Here is a 20000-nt window from a genome sequence, read left to right as displayed (position 1 = left end):
CAAATCCTCCAAAACAAATCAGAGATCTGTTCAGGGTCAGTTGATTAAAAGCTATATACTAGCTTAAAAGCCACCTGATATATATATATATATATATATATATATTCTTTTATTCTTTTACCCTTTTACTTGTTTCAGTCATTTAACTGCGGCCGTACTGGAACACCACCTTTTAGTCGAAAAAATCGACTCCAGGACTTATTCTTCGTAAGCCTAGTACTTATTCTATCTACCCCTTTGCCGAACCGCTAAGTTACGGGGATGTAAACACATGGGTTGCTAAGCAATGGTGTGTGTGTGTGTGTGTGTGTGTGTGTGTGTAAAACAGACACAGCGACACACACATAAATACACACATACACATATACGACGGGCTTCTAGTTTTCGTCTACCAAATCTAATCACAAGGCTTTGGTCGGCCCGAGGCTATTGTAAAAGACACTTGCCCAAGGTGCCATGTAGTTGGAAAGCAAGCTTCTTATCACAGAGCCATGCCTGCGCCTCCTCACAGCCACTCATATACATATATATATATATATATATATATATATACACGCGTCAGTACACGTATTTGCCTGTGTAGTATATTCCATGATACATGGAAAAGAGAATGCATTCGAAATATAAGTGGGATATACACTAATATAAACATGAGTTGTTACTTTAAACTTGAATACTTAAGCTTTATTTGAAACTAATTATCAATTTTGTTTCAGTGAGTAAAAGACATATGTCTAGCCCACGTCGATACATATACGTTCTCAAACGAGAATTAATACGCTGTGATAGGCTTAAAATCAACATCTCAGCTAAATCTTCTCGACTCTCCATATGGCACGGAACTATAACAAGATTTAGTTTACTACCCATATGCATAGCGTAGCAGAAATATTCAGTACGTGTCATAAGTAAGAATAAGCGATCTCTATACCAAAATTTTATTTCATGGAATAAGGGTATTGATCAATATCTAGTTTAAGTATGAGAGAGGGAACTTGTCCACCACAAGACACATTATGTAAAGAAAACAGAATTCCAGTATTCTCTTCCATTTAAAAAGAACATGAATTGTAAGACTAAAAAATTAGCAAGGATGAACAAAACACCCCACTGATTTGAAATTAGATTTTATGTTTATATCAATTAACGTAATAATAAAGTCACAAATTTAGGTCTTTCATGTGTTTGTATTGTTTTCATTGAACGACGAAATTCTTCAATAGGAATGATAAGCATGACAAGGCTCTGTGAAAGCAACCCTACAATCACTGTTACGCTTGAATGAAGAATGAGATCAGTTGGAAGTGTTATTGAGATCTAGAACTGAATCAGTATTTGGTCTGGCTGATTCCATAAGCTGGACTATTCCCCCTTAGATTTATCGGGAACCGCGATAAATCACAATATGAGGAAGTGTGTTTCGAGGTCCAACTATTTTGATCCCACAAACTATAATGATATGAGATCTATAGTCTCAATAGTCTTCGCAAGACGTTGATCTGTAAACTAGTTTTTGGTTCAGAGCATATTCGGTTGTTATAACATATTTTACGAACGCCCTCCGTAAAAAACGAGACGAAAGAGTTTTTTGCCCTTAAATATTAACAATCTTTTCATATCTGGGTTACATAATTAATCGAAGAAATTTGTAATCTGGTTTAACAGAACATCACATTAGAGACAAACAGAAATATCTCTAAAGTCCTGAGATGATCTTTAGTAGACTATCAGATCCAATATTATCCTAAATAAAGGCAGCGAGCTAGCACAATGGTTAGCACATCGGACAAAAATGCTTAGCGGCTTTTCGTCAGTCTTTGTGTTCTGAGCTCAAATTCCACCGACGTCGACTTCGCCTTTCATCTGGGAGCACTAGGGTCGATGAAATCAACTTGTCCTCTCCCCTGAATTTGCGTGCCTTGTGCCAAAATTTGAAACGAATATTATTATCATCTAAATATGAGTAAGCAGAATCAAGGTGATTCCGCAAGATAATTTGTTTCACAATTCGTTGAAATCATCCCAGTGTTCCTAAGGCCAAATGATAGTCTTCTATATTTGTACAAGTTAGTATCAACCATTTACGTTAGTACGTAACGATTGCGGCAGCTCCTTTTTCAGTAGAATGCAAAATAATTTGCTTTTGAAATAGATGTGATAAAAAAGATTTAAAAAAAATAGGAAAGAAACAGATCGTCTTCTTTGTGATAATTTTGCAGCCGGGAGACAATTGAAAATCAGTATAAAGACAGCCTTTAATGAACAGTGGTATTTGATACTTTGTATCTTTTAGACCTTGTCCTAATAACAGTTTTGCAGCCTTCACTTACACATTTCAAAAACTGTATTTGACAACTGGTTTAATGAAAAACCTTAAGGGTAGCTATTCTCTAAGTTGCCGATCAGACAACCTAATTTTAGACTGGTACATTAATTTTTATTGATTTATATTGAGTTGAAAATTTATGTATCTTGTTTTAACTGGACAATTATTTTAATATTTTTTATCATTATACTTAAATTTAAATTTAGTATGTACTTTTTTTTTAAAGAAGCGTTCTTCATCTGAATTTTAAAGATTATTATGCATTATACTTAAGCTTTTTATAATAAAACTTTTCATGGTTATTTTTATAGATAATTTTGAATAATATATTTTAAAATGATATTAATAATAATTAAAAAAATTTACTCAATCCTATTGACTATTTTTCTATACATCGTATTCTGCTGCAATGTTATTTTCCACATAATAGTATATACTGTAAAATAATATTTATAAATTGCAAATCTAGGTAAGGAAATATATTACATTATGATATTGCCTATATGTGTAAATATAAACATTTATATATATATATATATATATATATATATATATATATATATATATATATATATATATGCATATGTGTATACACACACACATTAAAATATAAATGCTGAGATATAGTATGGAGTCAATGACAAGCCAAGAAGTATGAATGTTAATAGTGATTGAGAACAAAGTGTCGTCTGTGAATTTCATTTTCTTTTACTGAACCCGAGTTTCCCTTTGTGAATTACTTGGCTCCATGATGCCTGATTTGATTCGATAGTTTCCTTGTTGTCTAACGTCTTTCAATTGGAGAAGCAATTGATTTCGTTCTTGGAGTGAAATCAGTGAAAGATGTAACACTTTGAATCTTTAGACAAGCAATATTGGATCTTTTTTAAAACGGGGGCCACATTTTTCATTAACGAAACACTTTGAAACTTGGAACACTGGTAGAATGTGTCATATAAAACATCTTTTTCTCTTAGTCTTCTTAAAAAAAAAAAGAAATCCCTAAGTTATTCCATGTTAAAGTTGTCGTATTTCTGTAATTTCAACCAATCACTGACGTCCATTCAGCCGATATACGTTAAGTGCTGACTACATAAACAAACGATTCTGAAACAATTCTATCGGTGATAGGGTTAGGGTTAGGGTTAGGGTTAGGGTAAAACAGCAAATTTAAAAAGAAAAAAGCAAATAAAACGAAGAAAAAAAAAGAAAATGAAAAAAGCAAATTTAAAATGAAAAAAGCTAATAAAACGAAGCCAAAAGAGTAAATGTAAACAACTGAATACTTGTCAGTGATTGGTTGAAATTATCGAAATAAGACAATTTTTTACATGAAATAAATTCGAATACAAAAATATTTTTCTGTTCTATAACACAAAATAGATAAGTATACGAAGTTTGAAAGTCTTTCGGTACCAAAAACACTACGTAAAACATTAATGAAAAATGTGGCCCCCGTTTTAAAAAAGATCCGCAATATTCGTAAAAAGAAAAACAAAATTAGGGGTTTCAGGACCATTAAACTTCAATTCAACTGAAGAATGTTGAGATATACAAATCTGGTCAAGTATTACGTCTTAGTAAAAACAATACATAATTAACACCAATTGCTATTTGTACAATTTTCGACATATCGAATATTAGAAGGTAATATTTATCCCCACTTATAAGTGTTAGAACACAGAATACTGCATTATTTACCATGATAGAACTGTAGTGGATCTTGCATGCATGAAGTGGATTCGATCCACCATAGCCAAATTTAAATTAAACTGCAATAGAACTTTTCCCACGTTAGAACAATGGTTTTTCTCTGACAGCAGTTTTACATTTTCCAGATGCCTTTAGCTAGGACGAAATAATGTCTTCACCACTTGACCCTTTCTAACCTCTTCTACTTCACCAAAAGCTAGAATAGAGATAACAAGACCACCAACTAAATCTATTGTTCTCAATGATATGTCTATCATTCTCGATAATTATAAAAACAAGGAAACCCCAAGCAAAAATCTAGTTCAGTCACCAGTTGGTGACGACTCAACGAGTCCAGTCACATGGTGACAACTCAGTGAGAACGAAGTCTGGTTGACCAGCTAGAACCTTGGTCAGAGGGAGAAATGAAGTTTACTGTCAGCTACTGTGAGACAACGTTCCACCCCTACAACTCTCACTAGCTCTAATTCTATTCTCTTACAACATCATTCTATCCCTCTCTGTAATTACTACTAAACAATGAAGAGGACACAAACACAAACTTTACTTCACATGCTTTTGGATCTATTATAACCTGCCCGTCGAGGCAAGGTATTGTAATGTAACGGTAAATAAATATTTTCTTAAAACTTCATGCATTGTTCATCTTTCCCATCTTACAACATACAATTATAACAACAAATTTTTATCGTCACAACTGCTGACTACGACATTTCATAATATTGTGTACCTAACAAACCTTACCCTTTACAATTGGTAACTACACAAACTATTATCGTTACAGAACCTTTCATATGAACTTGTGGTGCAATATAAGTACTCGTGTTTGTATCGTCCGCTACCGTCGCCGGAACCGCTATATTACGTGATTTCGACCCCCTTTGGCCTTGTCAATGGCAGACGTCCGTGGCTAGAGATAGCAGCGACTCCCCATCAGCGATATACATTTAGTATTGATACTGCTTCCGTCGTCTACTAACTATTGTCGAATATCAGCTTTACATTTCACCAAGCAAAATCACATCAGCTAAAAATTATCACTTCTTCTACTGTCCACCAAAGATTGCATTGATTGATGGATTGCTAATTAAAATAACAATGAATGCATGGGACAAAGGATGTCTCAGTGAAGTTGTATAACTTGCTAAAGTTGAAGAAACCAATGAATGCGTTGAGTATTAGTTTACAACCTGATTTTCACACAACAAAAATGGCCTTTTTACTCATACACTTCTGACTTATGGCATATTTTCTACATCCAGCCAAATACCTACGAAAAGTAGATGTTGCAATAACTTTTTATTCGGCATCCTCTTTCGTAACTATGAAGAAATAATCTGGTTTATCACGCTCCTGTTTCAAAAACCTGTCTTATGTTTGTTGTTATTATTATTATTAAGGCGAGCGGCATTTCGTCCGTCTTTACGTTCTGAGTTCACATTCCACCGAGGTCAACTTTGCTTTCATTCTTTCGGGGAAATAAGTATCAGTTAAGCACGGGGGTCGATGTAATCAACTAGCCCCTCCACGCAAATTTCTTCTTCTTCTTCTTCTTCTTCTTCTTCTTATCATCATCGTCATCATCATCATCATCATTATTATTAAAAATAAACTTTCATTTTCCTGTATCAAGAAGGGGCTTCTTTTTGTGGTCTTTTAACTTGCTAGAAACACCAGCCAAATCTCTCTAAAATCATACCATATAAATAACAATAAACCTTATTTTCGTTTGAGTCATACGTATGTAGATTATCAGTAAATTGTTAAACACTTGAACAGTGTAAAATTTACCCTTTAAAACTGCCCTCTCCCTCCAGCTTGTCAGACTTCGGAAAAATTTAACTTAAACCTCTTATCATTGCCCGTCTCTCACTACTCAGTGACCTAGATATTTAACCACCTGCTGGTAAAAGATTAGAGAATCAAGTGTTAAGAAGGGTTTTAAAGCTGAATTTAGTCCTATTTAATCCATGAGATGTGAACTGACGAGATAGACGTGTCTTTGGTGTGGAAGACATCAAACGGTTTGTTGGTATACAACGTCCTAGCAAAATTATATATATATATATATATATATATATATATATATATATATATATATATATATATACATACATACATACATACATACATACATACATATATATATATACACACACACACACACATATATACATATACACACATACATATATATACACATATATACGTATATATATATATATATATATATATATATATATATATATATACATATATATATACATATATATGTATACACACACACACACACATATATATATATATATACAAACATACATATATATATTCTTTTACTTGTTTCAGTCATTTGACTTGCGGCCATGCAGGAGTACCGCTTTTAGTCGAGCAAATCGGACCCAGGGCTTATTCTTTGTAAGTCTAGTACTTATTCTATCGATCTCTTTTGCCGAACTGCTAAGTTATGGGAACGTAAACACACCAGCATCGGTTGGCAAGCGGTGGTGGTGGTGGTGGTGGAGACAAAGACGGACACGCAAACACACACACATACACACACACACACACACAAACATATATATACGACGGGCTTCTTTCAGTTTCCATCTACCAAAACCACTCACAAGGCTTTGGTCGGTCCGAGGCTATAGTCGCCCAAGGTGCCACGCAGTAGGACTGAACCCGGGACCATGTGGTTGGTTAGCAAGCTACTTACCACAGCCATTCCTGCGCCTATATGTACACACACACACACACACACACACACACACACACACACACACACACACACAAACACACATACACACACACACACACACACACATATATAGATATATATATACCTACATAGCTATCTACATATATGTATATATATATGTACATATATATATATATATATATATATATATATACATGTATATATATATATATATATATATATATATAAAGTTAATACTTCATATAGAGAATTAACATTGCTTATATATATATACATGTATATATATATATATATATATATATATATATATATATATACATGTATATATATATATATATATATATATATATATATATATATACATGTATATATATATATATATGTATACTCTTTTACTTGTTTCAGTCATTTGACTGCGGCCATGCTGGGGCACCGCCTTTAGTCGAGCAACTCGACCCCAAGACTTATTCTTTGTAAGCCTAGTACTTATTCTATCGGTCTCTTTTTGCCGAACCGCCAAGTTACGGGGACGCAAACACACCAGCATCGGTTGTCAAGCGAAGCTGGGGGGGACAAACACAGACACACAAACATATACACACACACATACATATATATATATACATATATACGACGGGCTTCTTTCAGTTTCCGTCTACCAAATCCACTCACAAGGCTTTGGTCAGCCCGAGTCTATAATAGAAGTCACTTGCCCAAGGTGCCACGCAGTGGGACTGAACCCAGAACCATGTGGTTGGTAAGCAAGCTACTTACCACATAGCCACTCCTGCGCCTATATATATATATATATATATATATATATATATATATATATATATATATATGTATGTGTATGGTGTCTATATTCTGTAAATATATATATATATATATATATATATGTATACATATATATACATATATCCACACACACACACACACACACACACACACACACACACACACACACACACACGATGATGACACTAGAGGAAAGATTAAGGCGACAAATCATCACCATGGCTTCACATCTGACCCTCAGAGAAGTTAAACAGAGCAACAGAGTGATAAAAGAACTACAAGAAAAAGAAAAAACACAAAACAAAACAAAACAAAGTAAACAACTATATAAATAATATTGAATGAAATCACTCTCCATTTCCGTCTTCCGGTATTTAACAATTTTGAAGCTACCAATTTTGACATCTGTCACTAAGGAACTGTTGTTGTTGTTGTTGTTGTTGTTGTTGGTGTGTGTGTGTGTGTGTGTGTGTGTGCATGCTAAAGTTAATGTGTTTTAGAGTATGTGTGAATGGTTTGCTGCTGCTGGCACTCCGTCGCTGACGACGTCGAGGGTTCCAATTGATCCGACCAACGGAACAGCCTGCTCGTGAAATTAACGTGCAAGTGGCTGAGCACTCCACAGACACGTGTACCCTTAACGTAGTTCTCGGGGAGATTCAGCGTGACACAGAGTGTGACAAGGCTGACCCTTTGAAATACAGGTACAACAGAAACAGGAAGTAAGAGTGAGAGAATGTTGTGGTGAAAGAGTACAGCAGGGTTCGCCACCATCCCCTGCCGGAGACCCGTGGAGCTTTAGGTGTTTTCGCTCAATAAACACTCACAACACCCGGTCTGGGAATCGAAGCCGTGATCCTATGACCGCGAGTCCGCTGCCCTAACCACTGGGCCATTGCGCCTCCACGTGTCAATAGTAATAAGAAATAAAAGCTGGATTGTTATACGCGGTACGTATTCTGTTGTTATCCAAGGAATAGTTCAAGTTTCTTCAGTGGCGAATAAAGGAATGCTTTGGAAAGAGAGATATAGTTTCATTTCTTGAGGATTTCTTTGTGGTCATTGATTTTGTTGGCGTCGCTGTTGATATTGTTAACCTCAAGTCAACTCTGATCAAGCAGGCCCAATGATCAAAGGCCTACCAACCTTGGTCTTTCTACCTTTTAAAACAGTGTTTCTCAACCGGGATCCACATGACCCCAGGAGGGTTCATATAATATTTTTGGGTGTCCACGCAAGCAAAATAGTAAATTAGGGATCCACTGTAGTATTTTAAGGGTCAATGTAAAAATGTTGCTTTAGATGTATTTATGGCAAGAAACATCTACGATTCTTTCTCTAACATTTTACGTTCAATCTACAGAAGTTGATGTGTCCTTTTTGCCTTTAACCCCCCAACGCGGAGTATAGGCCACTTATAATTGAATTCCATATCGCATAATTTCTCGCTTCTGTACTTATATTCTGCCATGAATGTCTCCCTTTCTCTAGTTCCTTTTGTTTTGACTTACGCTACGAGTTCTTATGCCTACTCCTCTTTCTACATCCATCCGGATTCCACTGTAAATCACTTTTCGCTGCATTTGGTGTGTCCTTTCTAATTGTGCTACCAATCCACTTCCACTTGATGTGTGAAAAATAAAATAGGAATTGTGTAAAAAGTACGTTTATAACTAGTTTTTAAACATCGGATGGCTATGAGGATCCACCAGAGTAAAATAGTAACCAACTGGTTCCACAGATACAATCTGGTTGAGAACCACTGTTTTAAATGATATACATAAGTACAGTGGTTCATTACCATTTTTTAACCATTTCATTCCTATATTACTCTGGCGGACCCGCATAGCCTTCGGATGTTTTAAAAAATCCTGTTATATTTAGATAAAATATTTCTAGGGATTGCATTAAAAAATTGTTAAAATACTTTGTGCATTGTAGGAGTATAGCAAATTTATTGCACATAAGTTTTAACAACAAAATCTTATATAGACCCCATTTGAGAACCTCTGACATAGTACTACATTATGAGAGTTCGGTTTTACAGTCGGCGTCGGCAGTAAATGGGAATTCACCAATGGGCGAGCGAACAGCGGGAGAAATCTTCCGAGGAAGAACTTCCGTCAAGCAAGTATTTCAGCACGTTAGTTCTTGACACTCTAAGATCATGACACGCCAGCTATTTTCGAAATACTACTTTTAGTGGGGATTGAATACGGGAGCTTCCCTGAACAGTAATGCATAACGCTCGGTCAAAAGGACCGCCGAAAGAATTTGCGTTGTGGATCTCTGGATCTTCTTCTTACTATTCTCTGTTTAACGGCTTGCAATATTTTATTCGGTAAGGTGCAATTTGAGGGAGATTTGACTGTTGTTTCTTCTATCATTATATATATATATATATATATATATATATATATATATATATATCCAAGGTGAATCAAAGGTAGCGCCCGTCAACAAGCCGTAACTCTAAATACGTTTTGCTAATGTATGTAAACTCTATACCGAGAACTCTGCTAACACCGAATTAATGATTTAAAACCGTTTTAAATTCATTTAAGGACTTTTGTAAATAAAAGTTTCTCAAAATACATCAAAATACATTTCCATGGGGCAGTCTACGGAAATAAAGTATTAGAAATATCAAACAATAAAAAGCATAAATAAAGCAAATAATGAGAGGATGAATAAAAAAATAAAGAACAAAATTTAAGACTTAAATAAATACATACTTAATTACCAGGATTTAAAGCTTAACTTTCGTATCTTAACTTAAGTGATCATAAGTGTAAAACGATCTATGAAAATACAACTTGATGAAATAGGCTTGGGAATAGGGGTGAAAGGGGTGCAAGTGTACACCCTCAAATTTTTTGAGGACAATGAAAACGATTTGAAGTTCAGTCCCATTGCATAGCACCTTGGGCAAGTGTCCTCTGGTATAGTCTTGGGCCGACCAAAGCCTTGTGAGTGGATTTAGTCGACGGAAACCGAAAGAAGTCCGTCGTATATATATATATATATATATATATATATATATATATATATAAATAGTAAATGAGTATATGCATATATACGTACAGGTATGTGCATACCGACATCCACCTGTATGTATAGGTGCATATCTGGGTACAGGATATTGCAAACAAACGTAGACGAGAACACACGAGCCACATAGAGAACATTCTACTTCATCAGCCACCCACGTTTTAACACCGGAGTTTCGACGAGCTTGGGCAGGACGCATCGTTAAAACGGCTCGTCCCATGGATCGCAGATTAAATTTGTATACGCAAATTAAATCTAGCCATGGAGGAATGTAGTGGCGGACAAAAAACAAGACAGGAAAACAAACAGAAAAGGCTTTACGGCCAGACGAGAAAAATTATATATATATATATATATATGCGTGTGTGTGTGCGCGCGCACGCGTATGTGTATTTGACCTCCGCTACCGCTTGACAACCGGTGTTGGTCTATTTTTGTATTGGTAATCGAGCGTTTCGGCAAAAGATACCGATAGAATGAGTACCAGACTTAAAAAAGCATGTACTGGAATCGATTCATTCGACTAAAAATTCTTCAAGGCGGTGCACCGGAAATTGCTGGCCTTGTGCCAAAATTTGAAACCAATATAATTATCATTATTACTAAGGCGGCGAGCTGGCAGAATCGTTAGCACGCCGGACAAAATGCATAGCAGTATTTCGTCCGTCTTTACGTTCTGAGTTCAAATTCCGTCGAGGTCCACTTTGCCTTTCATCCTTTCGGGGTCTATAAATTAAGTACCAGCTGCATACTGAGGATCGATCTAATCGACTGGCCTCCTCCATTAAAAATTTCGGGCTTTGTGCCTAGAGCAGAAAAGTATTTAGTTGCGTCTATATTCTGAGTTCGATCTCCACTTGGGTTAACAAAATATGTACTTGTCAATTTTTGCAGGTTATTGAATCAAGTATACGAGGAGTGAGGAATTTACGGCCCCCGTAAATAATGCAGACTGTTCATTACATATCATATGTATTCCAGTGTTCCTAAATTGTTACACAATTATGACTGAAAACAATATTAGTTTCAAATTTTGGCCTAAGGCCAGCAAATTTGGAGAAATGGTAAATCGATTATAGCAACCTCAGTGCTTAAAACTGGTATTTATTTTATCGACCTCGAAAGGATGAAAGGCTAAGTCGACCTTGGCGGAATTTGAACTCAGAACGTAAAGTCGGAGGAAATGCCGCAAAGCATTTTGCCCGGTGTGGTAACGATTGTCAGCCTTACGTCTGAAAACAACACAGTAATCCATCGCCATATCGCGGTTTACTTATTGCAGTTTATTATTTAAGCTTACGTCGATTCCTCTGTGGTGTTGTTCTACATTTATAATAAAATAAATGTATACAAGTTATGAAAATAAAACTGTTTCTACTTCGCGGATTTTCACTTATAGCGGGGTTTTTTTTTTGGAACGTAACAGCCGCGATATTCAAAGAATTATTGTATTACCAATTGTGTTCTTCTGCAAATATTGAAATCTCATATGGAACATAAAACGTATCCATTGTCCTTGTCTTTTGCTTGTTTCAGTCATTGGATTGTGGCCATGCTGCAGCACCACCTTGGAGAGTTTTAGTCAAAGAGATCGACCCTTGTACTCATTATTTTAAGCTTGGTACTGACCGCGTACCAAAATTTGAAATCGTTTGAAGTATGACACTAATTTTATCGGTCACTTTTGCCGAACTGCTGTGTTTAGGGGACATAAACAAACCAATGATTGTCAAGCGGTGGGGAACAAATACACAGAGATATACACGACGGGCTTCTATACAGTTTCCACCTCCCAAATTCACTCACTAGGCATTCGTCAGTCTGGCGCTATAGTAGAAAACACTTGCCCAGGGTGCCGTGCAATGGGACCGGAAACCACGTGGTTGCAAAGCGAGCTTCGTCACACAGCTGTGCTTGCACTTATAGCTGTGATAAATATCTAGTGCAACGAGTATTTGGCAACGTGGTATCATTTGCTCACGTGATGATCCCCCCCCCACCCGCTTTTTAATGTCAGTTGGGAAATTGATGTTGAATGGATCGTTGGCAGTTTCTTTGCTTGCGAGTGTTTCGTGTTTCCTATCTCATATATTAACCCATCATGTCCAAAATGACGGCTAAAAGAACATTAAAGGCAGAAAAACAGAGCTTTTAATGATGATTGGGAATTGCAATTTATATTGCTTTTTTTTTTGTTGTTTTTAACTAAAGATAAAATGATTTGCTTGCTTTGTGTTACTACAATATCAGCTGTAAAGACATGTAATCGACATTAGCATTTTGTTACCAGCAAGAACTACAAATATGCCAAACTAGAGGAGAATCTTGAAAGGTAGCTTAAAAAAAAAAAATGAAAGATTTGAGAAAGGGAGAGAGAGAAAAAGAGTGAGAGAGTGAGTGAGTGAGAAAGAGAGAGGGAGAGAGAGAGAGACAGAGAGACAGAGAGACAGAGAAGCATACGAAACACGAAAGCAAACATTCCAAGAAATGTTTAGACACAAGAATTATAACACCGAAGCAATGTTATAAAATGGTGTATATACTAGGCAGAAAAAAAGTTAAACTTCTTTTCCCAGCCTTACAAAGCTTATTGCGGAACTGGTGAATTCGTGTGAGTCATTTTTAGATTACATTGTTATAGAATCATTAATTAAAGAATACAACGAAAGATTTACTGACTTTGAGAAATATGACCTTACGTTGAAATTAGCATTTCAATTTCACTTGGTTAATGCCTCCCAGGCGCCTAAAGAGCTACAGATGGAATTGATTGGGCTCTTAGAAGATAATATTTTAAAATCACTGTTTGCTACAAAGAAACACGTCACTGAAATATAGAAAAGTGCTATAGAATAATCATGGCTACGACAACATCCATACTGGATAGTTTTGTTTTTTTTTTTTGCTTCGAAATCACTTATTGTGGAAACATCATCTATCTAATCTGAATTTAACTCCTTTCAGATGCCTAATTACAGATATGCATCAATAAGTCTGTTTTAAAGTGAGGAAATCCATTTTGATACAAAATATCTAAATACTTGTCTGTAGAAAACAATCTAGAGAGAGAGAGAGAGAATGAGAGAGAGAGAGAGAATGAGAGAAAGGGGAAAATGAGAGAGAGAAACGATCTCAAAAAGTTACCAAAAAATCAGTTTAGATTCTTTTTATTTGTTACTTTAATAGTTACAATTACATTTTCACAATAAATGTAATTACATTTTTCAGTAAATTTAAAAGCATTTTCTTTAATGTGGTTTTGCAAGATTTTACTGAATTCAATCAACGCGGGCCATCAGAAACAAAATGTATCCCCGCCCTTGAACTATACTCTAACGAAGATGGAAAGAGAGAGGTGGAGGGAAGTGAAGGGGAAATTTTCCTTTTCATACTCACGACTCACGAACGGCGGTTTCCCCACCCTTTAAGTTCAAAGTTCAAAAAAAGAAAGATGCAACCACCACTGCTGATACCATAATCACTGAACGTGTTTGCAGTAACAACAACAACAACAGCAGCAGCAGCAGCGATAGAAACAACCACAATAGCACACCGCCATAAATACATCACCACCACCACCACCACCACCACCAGTAACAATTTAACGGTCTTGGCCATGGATAGTATTAAAGCGGAACGGGCAGAGGAAAAATAAAAACGCAATTGCATCCAACATTAAACATTACCGATGACTCTCCTACCACTCCCGCTGTAACTGTCAGCAGCACCGGCATGAACAGAAGCTGCTGTAAGTGCGCTACAAGCTTGGTTCCTTAGCAAGAACTATAGTAAAGCTGAGCTCGTCTCTCAAGAAATGACACAGACAAACCTAAGAGATGTCAAAAGAAGATTGTATAGGAAGGCTGTATTAGTACTACTTCCAAAATTCTTGGAAGGAATTGCTAGAAAAACAGTGCTGTACGGGTGCATGACGGTTAGTGACCAGTAGTGGTGTATATTTCGTCAATCGTATTAGGTGATATGGAACTATGGAGGAAAGATTCCGCACAGAAGCTTATACATACTTATTTCTTTATTGCCCTCAAGGGGCTAAACATAGAGAGGACAAACAAGGACAGACAAAGGGATTAAGTCGATTATCTCGACCCTAGTACGTAACTGGTACTTAATTTATCGACCCACGAAAGGATGAAAGGCAAAGTCGACCTCGGCGGTATTTGAACTCAGAACGTAAAGACAGACGAAATACCGCTAAGCATTTCGCCCGGCGTGCTAACGTTTCTGCCAGCTCGCCGCCTTAAAGCTTATACATACTATCTCGTGCGGGAATAAAGAATTCATCCCCATTCCGACATATATGAGTAGTGAGAGGCGAAGGGGAATGTGATGAATGCAGAGCCTAAACACGTGTTGTCCCAGAAGAAGATATAACCTTCAATGCGAGTAGAATTCTCGATCCATCTACAGCGGGAAACTCTAGATAAACTACCCGAACAGATAACACTTCCGAACAACATTCAACTGCCGGTAATGGTGCAAGGTAGAATGCTCGTGTGTCACGCATGTGGTAGCACCAACCGTCTGAGGGATTTCTGCCGCAGCACAGGCTGCAATATGGACCCGCACTACTGCTGCAACAGCAGCAGCGGTAGCAACAACATCAACAACAGCAACAACAATATGTGAGGAAAATTTTAGTTTCAACTAAATATGTACAAGCCTGAATTGAAGTTGTAATCGGAGCGAAAAGTAGTCGGAGTCGTGAAGCATCCTGCATTGGCCTATCAGCAGCTCCTCATCTCTTTATGAGTGAGTTGCACTTATTTCTTTCGCTAACTAAATTTTTAGCCAATTATTATACAGGGTGTCCACAAAGTCTGAGTACATGGGGATTAGCACATACTTTAAGAAATTATTATTTCTTATATTTAATTGTTTATGATATGATTTTATTTACTCCATGTACCCAGACTTTGTGGACACCCTGTATGTATGTACATCCCCATATGTTTTTGTAATCCCTCTGGTATGACACGTTTTATATTATACACGGGACCTTGTGCCTAATAGTAATGACAACTGTTTCTAATTTAGGTAGAAGGCCAATATTTTGAACAGAGGGTTTAGTCTATACCATCAACCCCAGTACTGGGCTGACTCTTTATTTTATCGATTCTGGAGGGATGAAAGGCAAATTAGTTCTCAGCAGGATTTGAACTCAGAACGTAATGAGTCTGAACGTCGCAAAACATTTTGTCCGATGTTCCAACAATTCTACCAATCTGCTGCCCTTCATAATTGTTTCTAATTTAGTCACAAGGCCAACAGTTTTAAAGAGAGGTGATTAGTCATTTGCATCGACTCCACTACTTGAGTGGTATTGCATTTTATCGAGCCCCGAAAGGATAAAAGGCAAAGTTGATCTCGGCAGAATTTGAACTCAGAATGTTAAGTGGCGGAACAAATGTCGCAAAGCATATTTTCTCACCCTCTAACGATTCTACTAGGTCACTACAACATCATCAACAACAACAATAACAACATCATCATCATCTGCAGCAGCTGCAGTAGCAGAAGCAGCAGCAGCAACAACGACAATAATAATGTGTTGTAACTCATCCTTATTATTACGTTCTGAGTTCAAATTTCGCCGATGTCGTCTTTGCCTTTCATCCCTTTGGGTTCGATGGAATAAGTACCAGTTACGCACTGCTGTCAATGTAACCGACTGGCTCCCCTCCCCCAAAATTTCAGGCCTTGTGCCTTTATTAGAAAGGATTATTATTATTATTATCATTATTATTATTATTATTGTTATTCCACTTGAAAAGGAAGATGAGGGTAGAGAGGGAAGTGCTGTTGAAAGATGGGTGACTGTTGGAAGAATGGCCAGTATGAACGGACCAATTCTGAGAATACACCTGTAGAAAAAGGTAATGTAAAAGGAGAAAGGGCTCTATACCCCTTTCTTATTTTTTCTGACCAGGCTCCCGTGGCTTTTATGGGTTTTTCCACGTGTAACCTTTCGAAGTGCCTCCCCCTATTGGGAGTTTTATTTGTTATATCTTTCTCTGTTTTCCCTCTGTTTACATGAACGTTTTCTTCTTTTCGGACAAAACCCTTTGTAACCTTCGTCCTTACATGTTTTTAATTTATATTAGCCCTTGTGGCCAATAAAACCAGAATTAATTATTATTATTATTATTATTATTATTATTATTATTATTTTAGTAGTAGAAATAGTAGTAGCAGCAGTAACAGCAGCTGTGGTAGTTGTAAAAAGTAGTTGTAAACAGCACCAAAGATGTGTTGCGGGTGTGAGTCTTTGGAATAGCTAACAAGTGCATAAATGAATTCCTGTCTAAGACTTTAGATGTTTTCATCTTTTTCCTTTCTTTCTGTGTCGGAATATGAAGAAGATATTGTGTGTGAGAGGCGTCGGCCGTCACAAGCAACCAACGAAATAATTGAAGTAAACAAAATGCATGGATGAATGAACGTAAACGATCAATAAATGTAGATTAAATAAAATAATAATAATAATAATAATAAAAAAACAAAAACAAATAAAAAATAAAATTTATAACTGCCTGTAGCTCGACTATTTATAATAGAATTCCACTTCCGCTATTGATTCATTAGTTTCCGGTTGTACAATGTAGAATTCAAGATAAAAGATGGATGACTGATAAGACAAAGGGAAACATTGGTGGAGAAAAAGAGAGGAGTATGAAAGGGGAAAATGAAATAAAGAGTAAAAAAGGGGCGAGGTAAGTAGGTAGGGGCGAGAGAGAAAGAGTAAGACTTGAATAGTGAAATGATGGAAATGTATGCATACACTCTATAATACAAACAAAATGTGGTGACAGAAGGATAAGGAGAATTAGTGCACAAATACACACTTGTTTAAACGCAATACATACATTCTTTAAGGCGACGTGGGAGCATTTGTGTGGCGTGCTTCATCTGCTAGAAATAACAACCAATTATAGTCAAAACCACAAATCGCAAGGCTTAGTTGTCCACTACTGGTAGGTTAAACTGGTATTCTGTTGAGGGGGCTATCTTATGAAGCTTTACTAACAAGATCTGAATCGTGATATAAATGAACCAAGTCGGTTGGCATTAGCTGAAACAAATAAAAAAGTCATTTACATTAGGAAGAACCGTCCATTCATCCACATCCACCCATCCATCCATCCATCCATCCATCCATCCAGCCAGTCAGCCAGCCAGTCAGCCAACCAGCCAGCCAGCCAGTTGTATAATATATGCTATTTTCTAATTCAAGATTCTAGTGTGTGATACGTCCAACAAAACTATAACAAAAACAACTGCATAAATGCTCACTTGAGAAATCCCGTCTTTGTATTTAGCCTTTTTTAAAGTATGATTTGTGAGAGTTTTGACTGCTATTTTCAGTAGGTTAAGCGAATACGTGTCAAATGAAAATTGAACAGAATTGTCTATTAAGGAATGATTTTCTCCTCCCTCCATCATCTTCTTACTCTCCCTGTCTTACACTGTTTCATATCTCCAGTGCAGGTGGTTGAACTAATAAATGATTTGGTTTATTCCTTCACTTAAGTGGTCGACTTTGTAGATGGTTTAAGATTTGACATACTTAGGGAGGGTAATACAAGAGGAGATTTTTATCGGCTACATCTATACATTTAGGCTCGTTGAAATCATTATCCATACATACAATTATACATAATATATAAATACATACATATATACATACATAAATGCACGCACATACATATATACACAAATACAATATTACACACACACATATACATATAAAGAGTGTTGTAGTTTGCCTGAAGCAATGCAGAAATCGTAGAAAATCAGTGTGTTATAGAAAGCAATAATAATGCAGATAGAGCATTAAATATAAAAAAGTAACAATAACAAACACATTGAAATGTTCCTTTGGAAATATTTAATTAGTTTTGATATTTCGGCTTGAGAACCCTTTGCATAGGCCTTAAAGAACATTAGGAATATATAAATTATATATCTATTCTGTTGCCGTGCTGAATCCTTGTATGTGTCATTCAAATTATTACATGTGTTGTGATGTAGAATTTAGGACTGTGGATTGTGTTCCAAGAACTATCGAATGACCAAGAGTCGTATGACAGGTGAGAAAGAAAGAATTAGATCGAGTGTATGTGATGCATGATGTCTGAAGGAGTGGTCAATTTTTGTATCGACTGGTACTCCTTCAATTCCAAACTGTTGTTAATTGTTGGTTTGTGTTTCGTTTTTTTGTCAGAATAGTTTCTTTTATCGGCAGTTTACTGACGTTTCGCTCTATTGCTTTATTGGTAAATGTGATGGCCTTGTTAATGCTCCAACATTTTCAACGTGTTTTTTAAAAGACGATCTGTGGAGATGCTCTTTGGTTGGAAAGTGTAATGGCCGACTCGTACTTCAGATCTAACACTCATTGCATTTGGCCCACTAAATCTTATATAAGAAGTGCGTATGCATGCATGTGTCTGCATTGCTAGTTGGCCAGTTGTTCAGTGTGTAAAAGTTCCTGTCGTTAGGGAACTATTTCTTCGATAATTGTTTCTATAGGGCCGGTCCTGAGTATGTTAGCTATATATCTAACCTTTCTTTGCAGATGACCTTGTGAATTTTTTAACTTCTCTGCATTAAGATCTGAAATCTAAGATCTTCTCTGTCCTGTTGACGGAGGCTTATCTTATCCAATGTTAATAGCATCCATACGGCTGCATATTGTGATGAACTACATCTACCGACATTACTATGGATCTCCGACCCCCCAGAAATAGCTGTTGGACTTATAGCCCCTTTCTTCCACCTCTTTAACTTTATCTGTCGTTTGTACTCTTTGTAAGTTGGACCTAATAATATAAATACCTATATATTTATACTTAAAAATTCATCATCTGAAAGTCTACACCTTTTACTTTCTTTAAGTTTGCATGTATATACACAAACATTTTATATTTCATACCCAAATTATTATATTTAATATATCTAATATATTTAATGTATGTGTACCTGGTTTATCCGTATAATTGTCTCTATACCTGCTCAACTTGATCCCTCTTACAGCTTTTCTTTATCTTGTGGAATCCATCCTCTGTAAAGACATCGGAGTCTAAGCTTGAATCTTTCGAGCATTACTAAGTGTCGTCTATACGGAGAATCCTGGATCTCATCTGCGGACTATATATATATGTACACACACATATATCTGTGTGTGTTGTGAGTGCATGTATGTATACATATACACATATAGAGACCTGATAAATCACGGGAGCACAGAGTAAGGGGAGGTGTCAAAAAACACTGAGGCAGAACGAGAATATTTTTTTCTACTTCCTTTCTCCCTCTCTCGTTTCCTCTTCCTATCTCTCTTTTCCTGTCTTTATCTTTCTCCCGTTTCTCTTT

This window comes from Octopus bimaculoides, chromosome 6 (genome assembly GCF_046866305.1).
Source record: "Octopus bimaculoides isolate indiv1 chromosome 6, ASM4686630v1, whole genome shotgun sequence".
Classification (NCBI taxonomy): Eukaryota; Metazoa; Mollusca; class Cephalopoda; order Octopoda; family Octopodidae; genus Octopus; species Octopus bimaculoides.
The sequence above is the reverse complement of the archived record's forward strand: the minus strand, read 5'-3'. Positions refer to the sequence as shown.